This window comes from Rhinolophus ferrumequinum, chromosome 14, assembly GCF_004115265.2.
Source record: "Rhinolophus ferrumequinum isolate MPI-CBG mRhiFer1 chromosome 14, mRhiFer1_v1.p, whole genome shotgun sequence".
NCBI classification, from domain to species: domain Eukaryota; kingdom Metazoa; phylum Chordata; class Mammalia; order Chiroptera; family Rhinolophidae; genus Rhinolophus; species Rhinolophus ferrumequinum.
Window position 1 is genome coordinate 31,012,457 of NC_046297.1, and position 26,323 is coordinate 31,038,779.

Genomic DNA, 26,323 nt, shown 5'->3' on the forward strand with positions numbered 1-26,323 from the left:
CTAGCCGCCCCATCTTTACCCTCTCAGAGATCAACTGCTCCCACCTGCTGGAACGGAACACTAACAGTGTCAGATCAAAACAACAGAATATTTGGAGTTCTGAGAACTGTGGTCCACAGACACAGATTCGCAGCCCAATGAGTTCCGGCAAAGGGAAGAGAGCTGTGGAAGCTGGACTGGCTGTGGTGGTGGTCACCGCCAGTGCTCTGGGCCGCCTCTCACAACCCGCCCTGCCCCTGTCCCCACCTATCTGGGCGATTCTTGCAAGAGTAAACAGAACTGCTGAAACACACAGGCTCTGAATCTGGTGCAGGAAGAGCTTTGGAACTTCAAAAGCTCTCCGCATACCCACAGAGACGCAAGCCCTATGACCCAGGAGAACTGTTAACAGAGGAGAAGCCCACATTCCAGGGAACCCCCCCCATTGTGTGAGAAGCTGCAATAGTATAGACGAAACATAACACTACAGTATGTGAGAGAAAACAAGGCTGCAGTCGAAGAGAAAATAAAACATTCTACCAACACGTACTGGAAAACAAAAGAAAGTTGTTCTCTTCCTATCAACCTGTTGCAGAACAAATTCCTGTAGATGTCTAGGAAGAGAAATAATAAGTCATTAATTGCCATGAATAAGCAAGGCAACAAGACAACTCAGAAAGAAAGTGAACAGTCTCCAGAAAATGAAGTTAAAGATATGGAAATATGTGACTTAAATGAAAGAGCATTCAAGACAGCAGTTCTGAAAAACCTCAACGAGATGCAAGAAAACACAGAAAGGCAGTTTAATGAACTCAGAAACACAATCAAAGAACAACATGAACATTTTACTAAAGAGATTGAAATTTTAAAAAAGAACCAAATAGAATTTCTGGAGATTAAGAACTCAATGGAAGAAATAAAGAATGAAATAAGCCAGCTTAGGTAGCAGAGTTGACCAGATAGAGGAAAGAATCAGTGACATCAAAGATAGAAACCTGGAAATGACACGGATGGAAAAAGAGACTTGAGACTTAAAAGAAATGAAAGAATTCTACAAGAACTTTCTGACTCCATCAGAAAGAGCAATAGAATAATGGGCATACCAGAAGGACAAGAAAGAGAGAAGGGAACAGAGAGTATATTCAAACAAATAGTTGATGACAACTTCCCAAACTTGTGAAAAGAACTGGATTTTCAAATCCCAGAAGCACAAAGAACACCTAATTACCTCAACCCCAAAAGGCCTTCTCCAAGGTATATTGTATTGAAACTTTCAAAAAACAATGACAAAGATAGAATGCTCAAGGTGGCCAAGGAAAAGAAGACAGTAGCCTACAAAGGAAAGCCCATTAGAATATCATCAGTTTTTTCAGCAGAAATTCTACGAGCCGGAAGGGAGTGGAACCAAAAATTCAAACAATTAAAAGAGAAATTATGAGCCAAGAATAAGATACCCAGAAAAGATATCCTTTAGATATGAAGTAGGAATAAAGACCTTTCCAGACATACAGAAGCTGAGGGAATTTTCTGACATACGACCTGCACTACAAGAAATACTAAAGGAGGTTATTCAACCACCATCAACAGGGACAATTTGTGGCAACCAAAACATAAAAAGGGGGAGACTAAAGGCCTGAACCAGAACATGGGAACGGAGAAAGTAACCGTGCTGAAGTAAATGGAATACTCTAAATATCAGACTTTCTTTTACATAAACTTAAGGGTAACCACTCAAAAAAAAAAAAAATCCAGAACTGAAATATATACTGTAATAAAAGACAAAACAGAGGGAAACATCATAGAATACCACCACACAGAAATAATAGACAACAACAGAAAGGCAAAGAAACAATGGAGACACAGTCTTACCAGGAAACTAAAGATAGAATGATAGGGAATCCTCACATATCAATAATCACCCTAAATGTAAATGGCCAGAACTCACCAATAAAATGGCACATAGTAGCAGATTGGATGAAAAAACTAAACCCAACCATATCCTGTATCCAAGAGACACATCTCAGCTACAAGGACAAGCATAGACTCAAAGTGAAAGGGTGGAAATTGACACTCCAAGCAAATGGTATCCAGAGAAAATTAGGTGTAGCCATACTGATATCAGATGAAACAGACTTCAGGGTGAATAAGGTAACAAGAGACAAAGATGAACATTTCATAATGGTAAAGGGGACTATACAACAAGAAGACATAACAGTCATCTATATTTATGCCCCTAATCAGGAAGCACCAAAATATACCAAGCAACTACTAACAGAACTAAAGGGAGTAATTGACCAAAACACAGTTATACTAGGAGACCTAAATACATCATTCACAGCTATGGATAGATCATCCAGACAGAAAGTAAATAACGAAACAGCAGCCCTAAATGACACATTAGATGAAATGGACATAATTGACATTTATAGAGCACTTCATCCTAAAACATCAGACTATACATTCTTTTCTAGTGTACACGGAACATTCTCAAGGATAGATCATATATTGGGACACAAAACTACACTCAGCGAATTTAAGAAGACTGAAATCATACCAAGCATATTCTCTGATCACAGGGCTTTAAAATTGGATATCAACTGCAGAAAGAAAGCGGAAAAAACCAAAAATACATGGAGATTAAACAGCATGCCTTTAGAGAATGACCGTCTCAAACAAGAAATTAGAGGACAGATCAAAAGATACACAGAAACAAATGAGAATGAAAATACATCCAATCAAAATTTTGGGGATGTAGCAAAAGCACTTTTAAGAGGGAAATTAGTATCATTACAGGCCTATCTCAAAATCAAGAAAAATCCCAAATAAATAACCTCACGCTACACCTTGAAGAACTAGAAAAAGAACAAATGAAACCCAAGGTCAGCAGAAGAAAGGAAATAATAAAAATCAGAGCAGAACTAAATGAAATAGAGAACAAAAACACAATAGAAAAAATTAATCTGACAAAGAACCTGATTCTTTGAAAAGATTAACAAAATTGACAAACCCTTGGCTAGACTCACTAAGATAAACAGAGAAAAGACACTAATAATCAAAATCAGAAATGAAATCGGGGACGTTATCACGGATGCCACAGAAATACGAAGGATCATCCAAGAATACTATGAAGGACTATATGCCACCAAATTCAATAACCTAGAAGAAATGGACAAGTTGTTAGAAACATAATGCCTTCCTAGGCTGAACCATGAACTGGAAAATCTAAATAGATCGATCACCAGTAACAAAATTGAATCAGTCATCCAAAACCTTCCCAAAAGTAAGTCCGGGACCAGATGGCTTCACTAGTGAATTCTACCAAACCTTCAAAGAGGATCTAATACCAATCCTGCTCAAACTCTTCCAAAAAATTGAAGACAAGACAGAACTCCCTAACTCATTTTAAGAGGCCAACATTACCGATACCAAAACCTCGTAAGAATAACACAAAAAAAGAAAACTACAGGCGAGTATCTCTGATGAATACACATGCAAAAATCCTAACCAAAAATCTACAAATCGAATGCAGCAATACATTAAAAAGATTATTCATCACGACCAAGTGGGGTTTATCCCAGGGGCACAAGGTTGGTTCAACATACGCAAATCCATCAATGTGATACATCACTTAAAATAAAGGACAAAAATCATATGATTATATCAATAGATGCAGAAAAAGCTTTTGGCAAGATACAACATCCATTTATGATTAAAACACTTAATAAAACAGGTATAGAAGGAAAATACCTTAACATAATAAAGGCCATATATGACAAGCCCTCAGCTAATCTCATAATTATCGGTGAAGGACTGAAGCCCTTTGCTCTACATTCAGGAACACGGCAAGGCTATGCCCTATCACCTCTGCTTTTCAACATAGTACTGGAAGTCCTCACCAGAGCAATCAGGCAAGAGAAAGAAAAATAAAAGTTAAATTCTCACTCTTTGCAGATGACATGATGCTATAGATAGAAAACCCTAAAGAGTCCATCAAAAAGCTATTAGAAACAATCAACGAATACAGTAAACTTGCCCGCTACAAAATCAACGTACAAAAGTCCACTGCATTCCCATATATTAACAATGAAATCTCAGAAATAGAAAAAAAAAATTCCTTTTGAAATTGCAGCAGGAATTTGCAGGAAAAATACCTTATTCCTAGGTATTTCATTCAAAAAAGAATAAACTACCTAGGAATAAACTTAACCAAGGTTGTGAAAGACCTATATGCTAAAAACTGTAAGACATTTTTAAAAGAAATTGAAGAAAACACAAAAAAATGGAAAGACATTCTGTGCTCATGGACTGGAAGAATCAACATAGTTAAAATGGCCATATTACCCAAAGCAATATACAGATTTAATGCGATCCCCATCAAAATTCCAGTGGCATTTTTTAAAGAAATAGAACAAAAAAACCCATCAGATTTGTTTGGAACCACAAAAGACCTTGAATAGCCAAAGCAATCCTTAAAAAAAAGAACAATGCTGGAGGCATCACACTTTCTGACTTTAGCTTGTACTACAGGGCAACAATAATCAAAACAGCATGGTATTGGCAGAAAAACAGACACAGAGACCAATGGAATAGAATTGAGAACCCAGAAATAAAACCACATAAATATGGACAGATAATTTTCGACAAAGAAGCAAAAAACATACAATGGAGAAAAGACAGACTCTTCAATAAATGGTGCTGGGAGAACTGGAAAGCCATGTGCAAAAGAATGAAACAGGACAGCTACCTGTCACCATGTGCCAAAATTAATTCAAAATGGATCAAAGACTTAAGCATAAGACCTGAAACAATAAACTGCATAGAAGAAAACATAGGTACTAAACCTATGGATCTTGGGTTCAAATCCATTTTATGAATTTGACTCCAAAGGCAAGGGAAGTAAAAGCTAAAACAAATGAATGGGACTATATCAAACTTAAAAGCTTCTGCACAGCAAAAGAAACCACTGACAAAACAAACAGGCAACCAACTGAATGGGAGAAGATTTTTGCAAACAGCACCTCTGATAAGGGGCTAATATCCAAAATATAAAAGGAACTCATACAACTCAACAACAACAAAAAAACAAACAACCCAACTGAAAAATGGGCAGAGGACCTGAAGAGACATTTCTCCAAAGAGGACATACAAATGGCAACTAGACATACAAAAAAATGCTCAACATCACTAATCATCAGAGAAATGCAAATAAAACCACAATGAGATATCATCTCACCCCAGTTAGAATGGCTATCATCAACAAGAGAAATAGTAACAAGTGTTGGAGAGGCTGTGGTGAAAAAGGGACCCTCATACATTGTTGGTGGGAATGCAGATTGGTACAGCCGCTATGGAAAGCAGTGAGAAGGTTCCTCAAAAAATTAAGAATAGAATTACCATATAACCCAGCAATCCCTCTCCTGGGTATCTACCCAAAAAATCTGAAAGCATTTATACATAAAGACACGTGTGCTCCAGTGTTCACTGCAGCTCTATTTACGGTGGCTAAGACATGGAAACAACCAAAATGTCCTTCAACAGATGAATGGATAAAGAAGTTGTGGTATATATACACAATGGAATACTATCCAGCGGTAAGAAAAGATGAAATAGGACCATTTGTGACAACATGGATGGATCTTGATATTGTAATGCTAAGAGAAGTAAGTCAGGCTGAAAAAGCAGAGAACCCTATGATTTCACTGTTATGTGTTATATAAACCAAAAACAACAAAAGCACCACACAAACAAATGAGAAACAAAAACTCATAGACACAGACAATAGTTTAGTGGTTACCAGAGGGTAAGGGGGGAGGAGGGTGGGAGATGAGGGTAAAGGGGATCAAATACATGGTGATGGAAGGAGAACTGACTCTGGGTGGTGAACACACAATGGGATTTATAGATGATGTATTACAGAACCGTACACCTGAAATCTATGTAACTTTACTAACAATTGTCACCCCGATAAACTTTAATTAAAAAAAAAAATAATAATAATGCAGAGAAAATCCAGTAAGATGTATGAGTGGATGTGTGTGCATCTTACATTTTACCTTTCTTTTTTTAAGACACAAAATTTAATAGCAATTTTGTTTGTAGTTCTTACATTCTCACTGTGAGCTAAGCTGTAAGCTGGAACCCACTGCCTCACACGGAAGCAGCCCAGTCCTGGAGGCAGGGGAGAAAAAGAGGGGTTAGTGGTAGGGCACTGGAGCTCAGGCCTTAGGAGCCCCATTCTTCCTTAGTGCTGGGGGGCTGGAATACACCCTGTTCTCCTGCCCCCCACTAGGATCCAGGAAGGAGAGCAGATAGAATATCTGGCCTGGAGATTCTCCTCCACACTCACAAGTTGGAGAGGAACTAAAGGATCTGGGGAGAGAAGGGGACAAAGGCAGGCAAAATGTCAAGAAAGATGAGGGCCAGAGATGAGGGCTGAAAGAGAATCAGAGACAAAATACATTTCCTTTTACAAAAAAAGGAAGGGTGAACAAAACCAAAATCCACCCCAAATTTGAACCCTCCTGGAAAAAAAGGAAAGTTCTCCATTCTTATGGAGACTTTATTTGGCACAGCTGGCTCTGTAGCAGGAGGGCTCAGGCCTTAGTTCAGCCCTGGAAATAGCAGTGTTGCCCCTACTACGGCTCATTCTTGGCCTGGCCAGCGGCAGCATTTTCCTCCTCCTCCTGATCGTCCTCGTCCTCCTCATCTTCGTCCTTGTCCTCCTCCTCTTCCTCCTTGCACTTCTTATCCTGCTCCTCCTCCTTCAGCCTCTGCTCTTCATTCTACTTTTCCTTCATTTGCTTTTCTGCCAACTTTGTGATAACCCACATCTCAGTGCCGAACTCTTCAATATATGCCTCCTCACTGGTGATGAGGAAGTTGTCAAAGATGGCTCCAGAATTGACCTGCCCAGCACATAGGCGTAGATACTGCTATCAGAATACTCGGGGTTGTAGATCTCTTGGTAGATCCACGTGCCCTTGTAATCTGGGCTGTCAATCTGCGGGGACTTCCACCCACCCTTGTATTCTCAGTTCTGAATCACCGGTGGTTCCCAATCTCCATCCATCTCTTCGTCCCAGTCCTTGGGCTTCTTATCATCAGAGTCAGGGATGTACTCAGGCTTGACCCATTCCTTAGGTTTAGAGTCCATGGGGTCATCAATCTTGGCCTGCTCATCCAAGTCTTAAGGCTTCGAAGCACCAGGATCCTTTATCTTCTTGGATGGTATGAAGTCCCAATCATCCTCCAGGGAGCCTGGCTCCACCTGGCTGTTGTCAATCTTCACCTTGTAGGTGTTATTGGGCCACACAATCAGTGTATACGTGTGTGTGAATTCATCACCCTTGCAACGGATGTCCTTATTGATTAGCATGGTCTTGCCCTTATAGTTGAAGATGGCATGAACCTTCTTGATGTCGAAGCCACAGATGTCAGGGCCAAACATAATGTTGTATTCGGAGTCTGCATGCATGTCTGCCTTGTCCAAACCATCTGGAAATAGCTTCACATAGCCAGCCCCACAGTTGATGTTCTACTCCCGTTTCACAGTGAACTGCACCACCAAAGTCTGATCCTTGTTGCTGAAGGGCTCAAATCCAGCTGACAATGTGGCGTAAAAGTGGGCAATGTGGTTCGTCTACAGCCCTTTATCTTTTCCAGGTCACCATAGAACTTGTGGCACTGAGGACAAATTTGCCAAAATCCAATTTATGTTTGGATTCAATACAGCGATCAGTCCACACGTCTCTGTCCAGAAACTGCTCCTTGAAGTAGGCGAAGGGTTCAGTGGCAGCCAGGCCCAGAAGGCAGAGCAGCTAGGCACACAGCAGCAGCATGGCGGGCGAAGGGGGTGGAGGTGCACAGGCCCTTTAAGTTGTTCCTGTGACAGCAGCTCTGCAGCACAGACCTTAACTTCTTAAATATAAATATCTATCGGCAGGACTAAAACCCATAAAAAGGAACACATTCCATGAAAACAAAATCTTTAAAATTTTTCCACTGGAGTAATAGTCAGTTAGTGCTCTTGGACTGAGAAACAAATTCTCATTAAACAGTCTAAGCTAATGCCATTCCATATTTAGAACCAACTACAAAGAGAAAAGATGTGAATTTATTTAATCATTTTTTTTTCCCACAAGACTGGGGTAGGTATAGGGAGATCTTAGCCTTAAATCTTAACCTTAAATTAAGAACATCTGTGTTGGGACGTCCCGGACTCCAAGATGGTGGCAGCCGTACCAATGAAGGACAAACTCACGGATGTCAAAATAGGGGAGCTGCCAAAGTGGGTGCCAATGAGGGATTTCACCCCTAAAGGCATTGCTGGAGCATTTCAAAGATGTTATTACCATTTAACAAGTATGTCAATGTGAAGAAAGGGAGCGTCGTTGGGTTTTCTATGGTGCTGGCAGCTTATGTGCTTTTTAACTACTGCCATTCTTACAAGGAACTCAAGCATGAGCGGTGATGCAAGTACCACTGAAGAGTGCTCAGTGTGGAGGGCACACTCTGCATTCCTGACCATGGCCTTTGTCCAGCACCCCTGAATCCTTTCGTATCCTAATTGACACCTAATAAAAGATGACCTGACTGCTAAAAAAATAAAATAAAATCTGTGTTAAGTCCTGTTTCCTGCCACCACACGAAAATGGCCCAAATTCAGGAGTGAGTATACACTGTAAACCTATAATTTCCGACATACTGTTATTTGGGGGGAAATGAGATTCTCAATATTTATTTCTTTAAAATTAAAAAAAATAAAATGGTCTGCCAAAGTCCAATTTACTGTTAACATATTTGATAAATAAAGATGGCAACTCTTACCAGGTTAGAGAACAAAGACTGTCAGAATAAAATACATGTAAGCCACAGGTATTTTAGTGACTAAACACAAATCTGCTGAAACTACAGATAAGCATATTTATATTTAATGCTAATACCATTTACTGACCTTATGCAGCTTTAAAATACACGCTCAACACACAAAAGATTTTCTTTCCTTTCTTTTTCCTTATTTTTCCCCTTTCCTTCCCCATTTTTTTTCAAAACTCTAAATTCCAGATTTCAAATTTCTTTTTCACAAGTGAAAAACAAAACAAAAGTACATATGTATGGAAATAAGTTTGAGTCTCACTATGCTGTCCTTCTTAGTTCAGCTCAATAAAACAAAAGAACCAGAAATCGTACAGTAAGGAAAATAAATGCTATCTTTTCCCATCATACCACATAATAATATAACCCATACCCAAAGTGAAATGAGAGAGTAAAAATAAGATAAATAAAAGAAGTCTGACTTAAGCAAATTTTCTCCTTCCCTTGGCCTTCCTATACCCCTCCACTTGGTTTTTTTTTCAGGTAGATATTCTAGGGTTTAGTGGGATATCCTGAAAAACTACAAGATATATATATATACTGAGCAGAACAGAGCGCTGACAGTCTCCCACACAGGCAAGATAAGCACATCAAGTTCTAACAAGTAGCCAGGGAGTGGGTGTTGGGACATGGAAATATGGGGAAATGATTTTCCCTCCCTCAGATCCAAATACTAAAGTGCTCCAGGCCCAGAAATTTGGATGGAAGACTCTAAGATGAACTAGAAGCAAGCTAGTATAGAAAGTTGTGTTGTTGTTCCCTTATAAGCCTAGTTGATAAATTAACACTCTTTCTCTATTCTTTAATTTCCTACTTATTTAAGAATCAAAACCTTGTACATGAGCACTCAACTTAAACTGACTAGCCGAATACAAGGCAATTCTTCTTGTCTCATGATCTAATTCAAAGATTCCATTGGTTGTCCTCATCTGCCCTTTACCAGCAGAGTAATGCTGGGTGGGTTTTTAAATTGAGAAATAGCCAAGTTATCCCACAGGCAAAATAAAGACAGTAATACCCATCTCAACAGGGTCACTGTGGGAAGTGGATTAAGAAAACATACGTAAAATAGATTCTTCAGTACCCCTACATATTAGGTAGGAACCCACAAAATAGCAGCTGTCATTACCGTACAAGTTTTAAAAACAGAAGTTCAGCATCAAAATTTTCTAGGGTTTTATGTATATATTGGTCTTATTTTACATATTGGATGCAACCCGTCTCTGTCTCTGCATACTACAAATGTGCTGTCTGTTCAATAATGTTTCTCATTAAAATTTCTTCTGTAAATATGAATTATAAAGATCATAACCACATATTCAATCCATGGGACTCATTTAACTTTGTTAATGAGTAGTTTACTTAAAATTGCATTGTATAAAATCCTGGTCATAGGTTTTCAAATGACCAATCCATGTGATTATGAAAGATCATTACAAGGGGTGGTGGCCTGTTTGCTCAGTTGGTTAGAGCATGGTGCTGGTAGCACCAAGGTTGCTGGTTCAATCCCTGCATCGGCCACTGTAAGCTGCGCCCTCCTTAAAAAAAATTTAAAAATTAAAAAAAAAAGCTCATTACAACTTACTTCTTTAACTATTTTTCCTAACTAAGTACAAAATCTTTCTCTACTTAATTTTGCTCAAAGTTGAAAATTTTGATTATATCATGATGCATATTTTGTTAAGTGTTCCCAACTATGATATAAAACCTTCAATAGTGATGGACAGTCTGAGGTAGCTATCACTGAAGGAGAAATTATGATTCCACAACAGCGATTCCAATCCTAACTCTGTCCTGTCACTCTTATTATAGGTATAAAACTGTCTAACGTAGGGAAATTTCAGGAAATGAATACAGAATCAAAAAATATAATATCACTGATTTTGTTTTCATGAGAACTGAATGTTTAAATAGTTACATTTCGTTATGCTTTCACTATAAATATAGGTATTTAACTCATGAGTATTCGAGTTTTTGCCACTAGTTTTGTTTAGTTTTTAATCCCTGTCACTATCCATCTTGCCTCTGTTTCATTCATTTCATTCATTCATGATAATCCTGGCCCTAAAGAAACTTGCAGTCTTGTTGGAGAGAAAGGCATATAAAGCAATGATTATTGGGAGCTATGACAAAGGGCACTATGGAAGCAGAGAGTGCTACAGTGATGTAATACCCAAAACACAACTTTCAATTAACAACTACAACATGCCTCTTTAGGAAGGAGAAAAAGAAATAGTACACTCCTTCCAGCAGTTAACATTCTAAGGTTTTCTGAGAAATTCATGCATATTAACACTATGAGGTATGACAATTAAGTTTGCAAACTCATCCTAGAAAAAGTGCTACATACCTCACTGCTGAGTATCACTACGATCACCTTCAAAGTACTCTCCTTAGGAAGCTTTGCAACAACACCAGCACCTAGTCCACCCTTCAAAGCAATTCTGGAACTCTTTTTCTAGAATGTCCATCAGAGCTATCGTCATATTACCCTTGATTTCCTGAATGTCATCAAAATGTCTTCCTTTCAGTATTTCCTTTATCTTTGGGTAAAGAAAGAAGTCATTGGGGACCCAATCAGGTGAGTAGGGAGAGTGTTCCAATACAGTTATTTGTTTACTGGCTAAAAACTCCCTCACAGACAGTGCCGTGTGAGCTAGTGCATTGTTTCAAGAGCCATGAATTGTTGGCAAAATGTTTAGGTCATCTAACTTTTTCACGCAGCCTTTTCAGCACTTCCAAATAGTAAACTTAGTTAACTGTTTGTCCAGTTGGTACAAAATCATAATCCCTCTGCTATCAAGAAAGGTTAGCAACATCGTTGCAACAAGTTCGTGAACTTAATTTTCACACCTCGAAAAATATTTAATATTGTTCAGAGGTCTGTGGCAGTTCAATAAAGGAGTATTTTTGCCAAAGGAAGATTTAATGGGAAAGAAGTTTATCCATTCAAGCTTCCTCAGAAGCTGAGGCAATGTAATCTATGCAGAAAAATGCCCTAAAGAAATGTTTATATTATAGTTTTTTGATATGTTTGGTTTTAAATGCTTAATATATGTCTATAAAAGCATATATTTGTGATTTATTTGCTTTATTTATTTTTTTATGATATAAAATAGGTTCCAAGACCTAAATGCTCCATCGGCAAAAGTCTGACCTATGACTATCCATTAACTGACCAGGTTGTGAGTACATGTTGAATAGCCGAGGAAAAGGCATCCTGCCAGATTCTAGAAAGGCATTAATAAATAAGAAAGACAGTAATCAATCACAAAAAAAAGAAACTCCATCAGACATTAACCAAAACAAAAATCACATTCCAACAGACTTTTATAAGTATCAACACAAACATAATCACCTTGGTTAAATACTACACTGAATAAGAAAACGAGTTATTTCTTGTGGTCTAGTGAGCTAGTTATAAGGCAAGATACATTTGTTCATTTACTCACACACATGAAAATTAAATATTTTTAGAAAAATGTGTCCAAATATGTATAACTTTCAGGCAAAACTATTCTGATCCTTAGCTTTCTGTATACTTATTGCATTTTGAATACAACAGAGGCAAAGCATTTCTATGACTGGAAAACAAAGATAATAAATGAGAAAAAAAGATTGAGAAAGACCATTCATTCCAATAAATGAAGGAATGAATATATTTAAAGATGGATATACAATCACATCCTTATCAAACACTGTATTTTTCTTACTTCTAATACACCTTTTCCAATTTTTAATTCACATACCTGACTGAGAAAAGCACTTTCTGAATATGTGTTTTCTTTTGCAGTATGGAGTAATACCTTAAATGACACAGCAGAGTCCATGTGGTGCATATTATATACTCATCTGGTATGGTTAGGAGAGCTGTGATAGTTCACCAATTCAGGCATGAAATGTCAGTAGACAAGAAATTGATATCAGTATTAAAGCACTGTTTATGAAGCCTTAAAACAAAAGTATTAATAATCTTATTTTTAAGACAATTCAACAGACCCACCTAAGACTCAGAGACAAGAGTACTTATTCCTCATTCAGTTCAGAAACTACACTGAAACTTAGATCTGAATGAACTTGACTCTGGTTGGCAGCAAGCCAGCAGTCTTCCTCACTGAATGACTTAACAGAACTCTGTGTTCTTGGCACAAGCACAAAAGAAGTGTTGAAATCTACACTAAAAAGAATCTCAGCTTACATTTTAAATCAATGTTTAAATATAATGATAAGAGATACTTAAATATGATAAACGACTTTTAGTGTTTGGTACATATTTATTTCAGGTAATTTTTATTTATCCTTACTCCAAATTAAGTACTAATACTCCATTTGGGTCCCTTTCAATGCTTCCCTAAACAATCACTGGAATCCTTCCCCAAGCACAAGGAACCCACACTCTGGCCCTCCTCTTGTGCCTCCTCCTCTCACAATGTACCTGGAAAATTCCAAAGCACCCTGAGTTGGCAGATTAGAGAGACAGCAAGTAAAGCCAGAAACAATGTATTGACTCACTTCCGTGGAAAGTCCTGGACAAAAATATGGGCCACAATTCAGTTCTCTCACGCAATGTAGTCAGAACAGGTAAGAGGCAGTAGAGGTAGTAAAGTTATGTCATTCCCAAACAGGTTATGTTAACTCATTCCCAAGGTAAGATGCAAATGCAAGTAAAAGGGAATTTGGCAGGGAGTCTATATACTTTCGGGAAAAAACACTAGTCTTTTCCTTTAGTTTTTGCCATTCTCCTTTTTCTCTACTCCAAAATTCAGGTCTCCAAAAATGCCCTCCTTGGTATAACATTAGCTCTTTCTCACCATTAGTTAAGTGGTTTTTGTCTTTGGCCTTACAGTAGTCAGCCTTAAATAATCTCCTTTTTCCTCAAACCCTTATACCATTTACCACATTCTGTACTCCAACATGGGTTCCTCTGACAACCTGATTTATTTATTTAAATGTACACAGAGTAAGATTCACTCTTTGGGGAGTTCAGTTCTGTAGGTTGTGACAAATGCATAGAGTTGTGTATCCAATGCCATAGTACATGAAGGATAGTGCCCTTTCCCTAAAAACTCACATTGCCCCTTTGTACTCAATCCCTCAGCCCAACCATTGTCAACCACTGATCTGTTTTCCATCCTGATGGAATTGTAACATACTTGGTCTGGCTTCTTTCACTTAGCAAAAGGCATTTAAGATTTATCCACATTGTTGCATGGATCAATAGTTTGTTTCTTTGTATTAGGTACTGAGAGTATTCCATGGTGTGGGTACATCCACTCACCTGCTAAGGGACACCTGGGTTAATTCCAGTTTGGGGAAGCAATGAGCAAGGCTGCTATGAACTTTCACGCTCAAGTTTTTGTAAGAACCTAAGTTTTCAGTGCACGTGGTTAAGTATCTAAAATTGAGATTGTTGGGTTGTATGGTAAATATATTCTCAACATTTGTGTGTGTCTTTATTTATTTTACTGAAATATATTTTACATATAACATTGCATAAATTTATGCATTTCAACATTTGTTTTGATTGAGTCTTTGGGATTTTCTATATACAAAATCACATCATCTGCAAATAATGACAATTCTACTTCTTCCTTTTCAATTTGAATACTTCTTATTTCCTTGTCTTGCCTAACTGCTGTAGCTAGGACTTCCAATATTACATTGAATAACACTGGTAAGAGGAGACATCCTATCTTCTTTCTGGGTCTTAAAGGGAAAGCTTGCCATTGTTCAACCTTGACTATAATACTAGCTGTAGGTTTGTCACATACAGGCTTTTACTATGCTGAGGTATGTTCCTTCTACACCCAATCAGTTGAGGGTTTTTATCATGAAAGTATGTATGCATCAGATGATTTCTCTAAATCTACTGAGATGACCAAGTAATTTTTATCACTCATCGTATTAATGTGGTATATTACATTTAATGATTTGCCTATTTCAAACCATCCTTCAATCCCAGGGATAAATCCCAACTGGTCATGGTGTATAACCTTTTTAATGTGTCCTTGAATTTGGTTTGCTAATATTTTGTTGAGAATTTTTGCATCTTATGTTCATCAGGGATATAGGTTTATAATTTTCTTTTCTTTAGTGTCCTTATCTGGCTGGGTCTCATGAGTTTGGAAGTATTCCCTCCTCATCAATTTTTAGGAAGAGTTTGAGAAGGTTTGGCATTAATTCTTCTTTAAATGTTTGGTAGAAATCACCAATGAAGCCATCTGTCTTGAGGTTGGGGGGCTTGGGAAGTTTTTAATTATTGATTCAATCTCTGTACTTGTTATCATTCTGTTCAGATTTTCAGTTCCTTCCTGAGTCAGTCTTCGTAGGTTCTGTGTTTCCAGAAATTCAAAACATTTCTTGTAGAATATCTAATTTTGGTCATATGATTGTCCTGTTTTGTTTGATATGACTACTCCACTTCTTTTTATTTCTCTTGCATAGAATATCTTCTTCCTTCCCTTCACTTTGAGCCTACGTGTGTCTTTACAGCTGAAATGCATCTCTTGTAGGCAGCAAATATAGTTATCTTGTTTTGTTTTGGGTTTTTGGTACATCCAGGCACTCTGTTTCATTTATATGGTAAATTCCACCTATTTGCATTTAGAATAATTATTGATATGTAAGGACTTAATATTGCCATCTTAATTGTTTGCTTTCTCATTGTTTTGTATTGCCATTCCCTCCCCCCATTTCTGCCTACCTTTGTAAATTGGTGATTTTCCATGTCAGCATGTTATGTCTCCCCTTTTTTATGTTTCGTGAACCCACTCTAGATTTTTGCTTTGTGGTTACCATAAGGCTTACATAAAACATCTCATAGATAAGACAGTCCATTTCATGCTAACAGCAACTTATCTTAACTCACCTATAGAGGTTCCACCCTTTTACTCCTCCCCTTTTATATTTCTGATATCACAATTTACCTCTTTTTATGTTGTGCATTTATTAACAGATTATAGTAGCTATAATTACTTTTAATAGTTTTCCTTTAACCTTTATACTATATTTAGGTGGTTAATACACTATCCTATTATAAAATTGGAGTTTGCCAAATCTGACTATATTTTTCATCTTTACCATTGGGTTGTATACTTTTGTATGTTTTCATGTTTTTAATTAGCGTCTTTTTGATTCTGCTTAAAGAACATTCAGTATTTCTTGCAAGGCAGATCTCAGCTACAGTTTGTCTGGGAAAGTCTTTATTTCTCCTTCATATCTAAAAGATAACTTTGATGCATAGAGTATTGTTGGCTGTCAATATTTATCTTTCAGCACTTTTAATATGTCATTCCTCTCTCCCCTGGACTGTAGGGTTTTTGCTGAGATATCCGCTGATAGCCTAACAGGGGTTCCAAAGGGGTTCCGTTATAGGTTACATTCTGTCTTTCCTCTGGTTGCCTTTAGTATTCCTTCTTTTTCGTTTTTTGGGTTTTTTTTTAAATTTACATTTACTTGTTTTCTGCAGCGAAGAAGCTAATTTCTTCATACATTGGACAACCTTGTTTGCTGTTGTCTTTTTTTTTTTTTTTTACTTTTTTAATTGGGGAATATTGGGGAACAGTGTGCCCCTCCAGGACCCATAAGCTCCAAGTCGCCGTCCCTCAGTCCAGCTGTGGAGGGCGCAGCCCAGCTCCAAGTCCAGTCGTCACCTTCAGTCTTCAGTTGCAGTGGGTGCAGCCCACCAATCCATGTGGGAACTGAACCGGCAAGCCTGCTGTTCAGAGCTCACACTCTAACCAACTGAGCCATCCAGCCGCCCCTCCAGAAGCTCAGCGGCAGCTCTTTGTCTTCAATCTAGTTGTGGAGGGCGCAGCTCACTGGCCCATGTGGGAATCGAACTGGCAACCCTGTTGTTGTTCAGAGCTTGTGCTCCAACAGAGCCATCTGGCCGCCCTTAGTATTCCTTCTTTATACTTGATTTTTGATAGTTTCATGATGATAAGTCTTAGAGAAGATCTTCTGGCACTAAGATATTGGGGGGGAAGGGGAACTTTTAGCTTCTTGAACTTCAATGTCTTAAGTTTTCCCATAGGCTTGGGAAGTTTTCAGCTACTATTTCGTTAACTTTCTGCCTCTTTCTGCCCTCTTCTTCTCTTTCTGGAATCCTGATTATTCAGATGTTTTCCCTTTTGAAGGAGTCCCATGGTCATACAGGCCTTCTTCACTCATTTTTATTTTCTCTTTGTTCTATTCTGTGTTATTATCAAATTCTTATACTATAACTCAATTAATCTGCCTCTCATCTGCACTACTCTACTGCAGATTCTCTCAACTGTATTCTTCATCTCATGCATTGAATTCTTTACCTCTAGAATTTCTATTTGGTTCTTTTTTATGGTGTCTGTATATTTTGTAGAGTTTGTTTTGTTCATGTATCTTTCTCTTAATCTCATTGAACTGCTTTCCTGAGTTTACTTGTAGCTCATTGAATTTCTTCAATACAGCTATTTTGAATTCTTTACCAGCTAGATCCTAAGTATTATGCATCTTTGAGCTCAGTTGGAGAATCACTGATATCTTTTCGTGTTCGCATATTTCCTTGATTTTTTTAAGTTCTTTGTATTTTTGTGTTGCTGCTTTCACATTTGAATTATCTTTACTGGTTATCTTTAGATGGGGTACATTTCCTTAGTGTTGCTTTGCTTGAGGTTCCTAGGTTTATCATGGATAATGGATTACCATGGATCATGCTCCACTCATCTTGCTCCCTCTTGTGGCAGAAGTATTAACCTTTGTTTATTTTATTACTCTTGTAACTCACCATACTTGCTTTAGGAAACCTTCTGTATTTCCAGAAGGCAGTTCTATAGCTCCAGTTTGTGGTTTCTTCCTTTCCCACAGACCTTTGTCTGTTTTTCTGATACCTTATCTCACCACCACACTTCGGAGTGCACAAATCAGCCAGCCAGAGTGGGAGGGAGATGTAGGTTTACCACTTGGGGCACTGGAGGTGTCTGTGACTTGGTGGGGATATCTTCATGTGGAGTATTTACAGACACTTGTGGACAGAATCCCTACTGAAGTCCTGAAGCAGACAGCAAGAGCCACGTTCCTTTAATGCTCTGTGATATTCTTACCTGCTTCCTTCCCTAGTAAGGGGAGGGAAGAGAAAAATAAAGGTCCCACCTAAGAAATCAGGGTAATGATGTAGAGAAATAGGTTTCTCCAGCCACAACATGCACAACTGGAATAGTGAGACACTCATGCACCATATTCCACCTCCTCGTGGAAGAGGTAGCCCACTGCTGCTGCCAGACAGCTGCAATGTCACCTTGTGGAGGGGGGACAGCTCTGGCAGAGTCCCTACCTCTCCTTTGAATCCAAACACATCTTTACTGGCTCCAATGCTGTGCTGGACTGTTTCCTCAAGCAGACGGGACTTCTACAAATTCTTTCTCATCTGTGAGTATCTGCCCAGGTTAGCACTCACCAGGTATTTTTCCTCAACAGGGTGCATGAGGATGGGGCAGGTTCACTGACTCCCTTGGATCCACAGCCTTTACCAAGGTCTTGTTTATTTATTTTCAGATACACAGGTGGGCTATAAACTTACCAGGTCTCTTGGTAGGGTGTTGGAAGCACTTTTGTTCACAAATGGATGTCTAACTACTTATTAAATAAAGGCAAGACAAAGGAGGAATGACTTACACGGTCATGATGCTGACACTACTCGTTAGTGTATCCTTAACATTATAAGAAACTGCCAAATTGTTTTCCAAAGAACCTGTTCCATGTTGCATTCCCAAATTATCTATACCAGAATGTATTTCACACATTCAATTTACCTGCTTGATCTAGGCAGCCACCTGAGTTTGAGAACCACATATATACAAAGGTCCAACAATTAAGTTCACGAACTCATTCTAGAAAAAGTGCTACATACTTCACTGCTGAATATCACTATGGTCACCTTCACAGTACTCCCCTTGGGAAGCTATGCAATGACGCCAGCACCTAGTCCACCCTTCAAAACAATTTTGGAACTCTTTTTCTCGAATGGCCATCAGAACTGTTATAGTATTACCCATGATGCCCTGAATGTCATCAAAATGTCTTCCTTTCAATATTTCCTTTATCTTCGGGTAAAGAGAAAGGTCATTAGGGACCAGGTCAGGTGAGTAGGGATGGTGTTCCAATAGTGTTATTTGTTTACTGGCTAAAAACTCCCTCACAGACAGTGTTATGTGAGCTGGTGCATTGTCGTGATGCAAGAGCTATGAATTGGTTAAAAGTTCAGGTTGTCTGTTTCACGCAGCCTTTTCAGCACTTCCAAATAGTAAGCTTGGTTAACTCTTTGTCCAGTTGGTATAAATTCATGTGAATAATCCCTCTGGTATCAAAAAAGATTAGCAACATTGTTGCACCAAGTTCACGAACTTAATTGTCACACTTTATACGGGGAATGCCAAAAAAATGTATACAAGTGACACTTTGGTCAACGTCGCTCAAGCAGTAGTTCACCATAATCAGGAGTTATCTGGACGCTGATGGTAAACACTTTGAGTACCTCTTGTAACTGCAGAAGTCAAACATGACTTGTATTCATCTTATGTTATCGGTATATATTGAGTATTACAATTTTAATACAGTTTTCCTGTTGGCACCCTCTGTATATTGGTGGGAGTCCAGTGTGCCACACCCAGCCCTATTCCCAAAAACTTAAATTCACATCCTCAGGTCCCTTCACATCTTGCCCCAAGCGATCTTTAATAATTTCATCTCATATCTTCTCCACCCTGGAGTCCCCTACACCAGCATCATTGATACTTAAATACTCCTGTTTTACCCTAACTCTTTACCTACCGCCTTTTGTACTTTATGAAATATCACTCTGCTTTCAAAACCCAACTCAATTTCCTCTCTGAAGTCATCTAGTTTCTGTGCATTGCTTTTAATACCTGAGACCTTAAAATAAGAATCACTGTATCACACAAAAGTTGTCTCTCAAATGTTACAGTATGCTTTCAAATTTAAATTTTCTTTTAAGCCAGCTACCTTCAACCATATGATGTGAGATGTGGTTAACAGCAGTGAAGAAATATAAGATATGGCCATTAATAATACAGTTTCAAGGTGTATATTTACCCCATTATTGAAACAAATTAAAGAAGATTCACATCACACTTTATTCCTATTCCCAGTAAGTTTCCTTGAGTAACAAAATCAGGCATGAATAATCAGCTAGTACCAGAATGCACATAACTATGAGAGTATGATACATAAATTATATTAAATGTCATCCTTCATATGTGTCAAATGAAAAAAAAAAAGGTTTAGAACCACCACTCTCAGGCATCAAACTGTGAAACACTCCCACGAGTAATCCCTTTCTATTCAGAGTTTCTTCTTGGGAATCTGTAAATTCTGTTTGTTATAATTTACTTAATACCTCTTCATACAAATATTATTCTTTAAGATGGGGATGATAATAATAACAGCAAAGTTACTGGAGTGTCTGCTATAGACAGGTTAAATACAGAAGAAATGTCCTTACAAGCATTTTCTTTTTCCCTGCACTTTGTTCATTGATTCAGTCAACATTTGGTGAGTATTTACCACATGCCAACCTCTGTAATAAGTACTGCAAATAATAAATCAAAGCTCAGACTAAGACAATCCAACTCTGGAGCCAAAAATAGTACCGATAATAAGAAAGCCTTATTTTTCCATTTCCTTCTTAATTTTAATATCATCATCAAGTTTTTATATAATAAATAAATTTTGGGGGAAACCAGCTCAGAAAAGGTATTCTGTATCCTAAAACACTAGTATTTGTATAAGGTAATTTTTAAAAGGGGGCCAGTTAGCTCAGTTGGTTAGAGCGTGGTGCTCTTAACAACAAGGTTGCCGGTTTGATCCCCACATGGGCCACTGCGAGCTGCACCCTCCACAACTAGACTGAAACAACTACTTGACTTGGAGATGATGGGTCCTGGACAAACACACTTAAATAAATAAAAGTTTTTTTTTTTAAAGGGGGGGAGAGTGAAGATCAAACTAAATAATAAAGAAAACAAGGCTACAAGCTTCAAAACTTTTCCTAGGTGAAAAATTAACAGGGATTATATAACACCACTTAATTACACATAATATCAGTCTACTAGTACAATAAAGTTAGGAAAGCTAGATGATAATCTTGAGTGTGTATATCTTACCAATTTCCAATCCAATGGAACCCTAGATGGAACTGAGAAATACGTTTTGTTTTGTTTTGTTTTGTTTTACAAATTACTTATATATTCTGAAATGTCTACTCATAAAATTTTGACCAGTCTGGTTTTAAGAACATGCAGGAATCATGTCCACAACTACTATGTTAGTGAAGTATAAGACTAATGGTAGGAAGAAAGGGCAGCCAAAATAGGTATCTGCACTAAAGATAAGTAAACATTGAAATACTAGCGGGCATAAGAAACTTAGACAACAAAAAAACCAGAGATGAAGATTCAGGAGCAGAAAAATAAAATTCTGCTTTGCATAAAAATTACCTTCAATTATATAAAACTATTGTTTTAGATTTAAATTTTTTTATTTCAGATGTACAAAGCAACATAATTCAATATTTAACCTCTCGCAAAGTGATAACATTCCCTAAGGTCTACTGCCCCTCTGACACTGTACATAGCTATTACAATACCATTGACCATATTCCCCAGGCTGTACATTACATCCCATGCCAAAGCAATGTAGACACATTTTAAGAAGGAAAAAACTATTAAAATTGTAATATTCAATATATATATACACATTGATAACAAAACATGAATACAAGTCGTATTTGAATTTGCAATCACAAGAGGTGCTCAAAGTGGTTACCATCAACATAATTTTAACACAGTTTTCTCCTCACTAAAACGGTATATACATATTTTTGGCACCCTCCATATATACCGTGGGAGCCAGTACACAAGTGGACATTTTGGTCAATGTTGCTAATGCAGTAGTTCGCCATAATCAGAAATGTCTCGACACTGATGGCAACCACTTTGGGGCCTCTTATAATTGCAGAAGTTAAACATGACTTCTATTCCTCTTTTGTTATCGATATATATTAACTGTTACAATTTTAATACAACTTTCCTTTCTTAAAATGTGTATACACTGTTTTGGCATTGTGTGTGTGTGTGCGCGCGTGTGTGCGCGCGCGCGTGTGTTTTCTTAATTATAGTCAACATTCAATATTACATGATATTAGTTTCAGGTGCACAGCGCAGTAGTTAGGAATTTATATAATCTATGAAGTGATCCCCTCCGACATGTCCAGTACCCACCTGACACCCGACATAGTCTTAACATTATTAATTATATTCCCCTACTGTGTTTCACATTACCAGGAAGGTTTTGTGACTACCAATTTGTACTTCCTAATTCCTTTACTTTCCCCATCCCCCAACCGACTCCCATCTTGCAACCATCAGTTTTTTCTCTGTATCTATGAGTCTATTTCTGTTTTGTTTGCTTGTATATTCTGCTCTTTAGATTCCACATAATAAGTGAGATCATAGGGTATTTGTCTTTCTTAGGGTATTTATCTGACTTATTTCATTTAGCATAGTATCCTTTAGGTCCATCCATACTGTTGCAATTGGTAAGATGTCATTCTCTTTTATGGCAGGCAGAGTAATACTCCATTATATAAATGTACCACAATTTCTGTATCAAATCGTCTATCAATGGGCATTTCGGTTATTTCTATATCTTGGCTATTGTGAATAGTGCTGCAGTAAACATACGGGAGCATATGTTTTTTTCAAATTAGTGTTCTAGATTTTTTTGGATAAAACTCAGAAGTGGAAATGCTGGGTTATAAGGTAGTCTTTTTAATTTTTTGAGGAACCTCCAAAATGTTTTACATAATAGCTGCACCAACCTCAATACCACCACCAACAGTGCATGAGGGTTCCCCTTTCTCCATATCCTCGCCAATATGTGCTATTGTTGATTTACTGATGATAGCCATTCTGAAAGAAGTGAGGTGGTATCTCACTGTGGTTTTTATTTGCATTTCTCTGATGATTAGTGATGTGGAGAATCTTTTCATATGTCTATTGGCCATCTGTATGTCCTCTTAAAACAAATGTCTATTCATGTCCTCTGACCAATTTTTTAATTGGATTGTTTGTTTGGTGTTGAGTTGTATGAGTTTTTTATAAATGTTGGATATTAACACCTTATCACATGTATCATTGGCAAATACCTTCTCCCATTTGGTAGGATGTCTTTTTGTTTTGGTGATGGTTTCCTTTCCTATGAAAAAGCTTTTTAGTTTGACGTAGTTCCATTTGTTGATTTCTTCTTCTGTTTCTCTTGCCCGAGGAGATAGATCAGTAAGAATTTTTCTAAGGGTAATGTCGAGAGTTTACTTTGTATATTTTCTTCAAGGAGTTTTATTGTTTTGGGTCTTACACTTAAGTCTTTAATCCATTTTTAGTTTATTCTTGTATATGGCATAAGAAGGTTGTCAGATTTCATTCTTTTGTACGTATCTGTCCAGTTTTCCCATCACCATTTATTAAATAGACTTTCTTTACCACAATATAAATTCTTCCTTCCTTTGTCATAAATGATCTTATAGGCATGGGTTTATTTCGGGGCTCACTAGTCAATCCTATTGATCTATGTGTCTGTTTTTATGCCAATACCATGCTGTTTTGATTACTACAGTCTTGTAGTACAATTTGATATCAGGTAGCACGATACCTCCAGCTTTCTTCTTCTTTCTCAGGATTCCAGGGGCAACCTCCAAATAAGGGTCTTTTATGGTTCCATATAAATTTTAGGATTATTTGTTCTACTGCTGTTAAAAATTTCATTGGTATTTTGATAGGAATTACACTGAATCTAAAGATTGCTTTGGGTAGTATGGACATTTTAACTATAATAATTCTTTCTATCCATGAGCATGATATATGTTTCCATTTATTTGTATCTTCTTTAATTTCTCTCTTCAATGTCATAATTTTATGAGTACAAGTCTTTTACTTCCTTGGCTAAATTTATTCCTAAGTATTTTATTTTACTTTTTTTTTGATGCATTTGTAAATGGAATTGTTTCCTTAATTTCTCTTTCTGATACTTCTTTATTGGTATATAAAAATGCATCAATTTCTGAATATTAATGTTGCATTCTGCTACTTTCCTAAATTCATTTATCAGTTCTAATAGTTTTTTGGTGGCATCTTCGGTGTTCTTACTATGTAATATTATGACATCTGCAAATTATGACAATTTTACTTGTTTCTTTCCCATTTGGATGTCTTTTATTTCTTTTTCTTGTCTGATTGCTGTACCTAGGACTTCCAGTACTATGTTGAAAAAGTGGTGAAAATGGACATACTTGTCTTGTTCCTGGTCTTAAGGGGAATGCTTTTAGCTTTTCCCCATTGAAATTGAAACCCCGTTGTGAGTTTGTCATACAAGGTCTGTCAATTAAGTTCGTGAACTCATCCGAGAAAAAGTGGTACATACCTCATTGCTGAATATCACCACGGTCACCTCTGAAGCACTCCACTTGGGAAGCTATGCACCGACGTCAGCACCTAGTCCATCCTTCAAAGCAATTTTGGAACTCTTTTTCTGGAAAAGCCATCAGAGCTATCTAGCCACTATTAACTTAATGGGGTGTTCCCTCTAAGTGCTTTCTTTAGTTAACTTTTCTACATCTCTCATTTCACTATAAGCTCCCTAATAATATTCTGTGCATTATTCATCCCTAAATGACAACACTTATTAGCATAGTCACGATTCCAAATAAAATATGTGAGAGACATAGATGAATCACAGAAAAAAAAAGAGGTTACAGAAAAATATTTATGAGTTTAATGTTTTAAGGCATTTCATTCACAGTCCTGTATTTATTTTCAATGGTTTTAATCTAAGGAAGTAATTAAAAAGAAAAGAGATAAGCACATACTATATGTCTACATGAATCTACCTATATGCAGACTTTTTTAATAGCAAATAAACCTGGATAATTCAATCCAACAAATGTTTATTATGTACCTGTACTTGGGGCTAGAAATAAAGTATTTAATAAAAAAGGACACTTCCTCACTGCTATGAAACTTACACTCTAGGTGGAAAAACACATATAATAACTTCCTAATTATAATGATAGCAGTGGTTAAGTAGAAAAAAATGCTTTATTAATGCACAATACACATGTTTAGAAAAAGCCAAAAACTAAACTTTTTTGAGAAATCAGGATATACCTCTTCTTCAGAATTTCCAGCCATTTGGACAATGCCCCAAATGTGTGCATTTGCTAATCAAGCCCCATGCTCTTTGTGTTAGAAACTGTTTACCCAGTCGGAAAGTAAAGAAAAGCATAATATAAAATTATAACAGCCACTAAAATTTATAAACATAAAAAACCCATATAATTATATCATAAATAGATTATAATTACACAAATACTACATTTACTCATGGATAAAAATTAAGGCAGCAATAGAATGATATAAATAGTTATATTACTCAAGAGCTATTGAATTAAAACTTTTTGTTTGTTTTAAATACAAACCACAGGTTGTTTATTTCATCTCTCTAAATAAATCCTTTTAACAGGCCCCAGCATTAGATCTACCGATCTTCCTTAGATAAACAAGAAAAATGTGGAAATTAAGAAAAATATAGGTTAACTTCATAAAAAGTATGATAGATAATTTTGACCCTCAAATGTCTTTATCTGTTTACAATCATGGAAACATGGTAAGTTAGTTCTCAATTGGAACATGGTGAATTAACTCTCAAGAGCATGATAGATTCATTTTTGATAGAAATATGATAGGTTGATTCAAAATAGGATCATAGTAAATTAGATACAAGGAATAATCTTATAAAAGCACAATCTTGAATCTTTATTTTTTATTTTTAAATAAAAGTACCAACAAAATCTGGAAAGTTTCACAACTGTAATACCATGATTTTCTGTCAAATATTAACTATGAGTGGTGAATCACTTCTTACAGATACTATTTAAAATAGAAATGAAAAGCGAATACTATGTTTGAAATTACTACATTTGAAATTATTTTAATGTTTATTTGTCTTAAATCTATAAGTCCTACCTATTTAAGGTTATAATTATTAATATCCTAACATCGTAGTTCTTCTTCCCTACATATTCTATGACCCGTCACAGACAGTCACACAAGGTTCAAAGATATAGTTAAGGAAATTGTTTTACTTCCCCATAGTGCCCATTCACCCACGAAGACTCACTCTAAATAATGCTTTTATCTAAAGTAGAACTATGCATGCTGAACTTATTTTTCTCATTCTGTTCTTTACTCCTGAAAAGATTCCCTATTTTCTTCATTTAGGATAAAAGAATGCCACAGCTAACACCCCACCAACAATTAAGGCAGCAATACAATGATGTCTACTAATGATGATATCTACAATAGATGATATCTAATAATGTCACTTTGAGCAGGGCCACTCCTAGGACACGTACAGGTCATGA

At 37.0% G+C, this 26,323-nt stretch overlaps 1 protein-coding gene and 2 pseudogenes across 1 annotated transcript in view; 1 reads left to right on the plus strand and 2 right to left on the minus strand.

The window, feature by feature from the left end:
- The window catches only part of SPIDR (scaffold protein involved in DNA repair), a 539,429-nt gene that overhangs the window by 409,655 nt on the left and 103,451 nt on the right, over positions 1-26,323 (minus strand). The window lies entirely within an intron of this gene.
- On the minus strand, positions 6,615-7,817 carry LOC117034163 (calreticulin-like; annotated as a pseudogene).
- On the plus strand, positions 8,205-8,464 carry LOC117033644 (ATP synthase subunit f, mitochondrial-like; annotated as a pseudogene).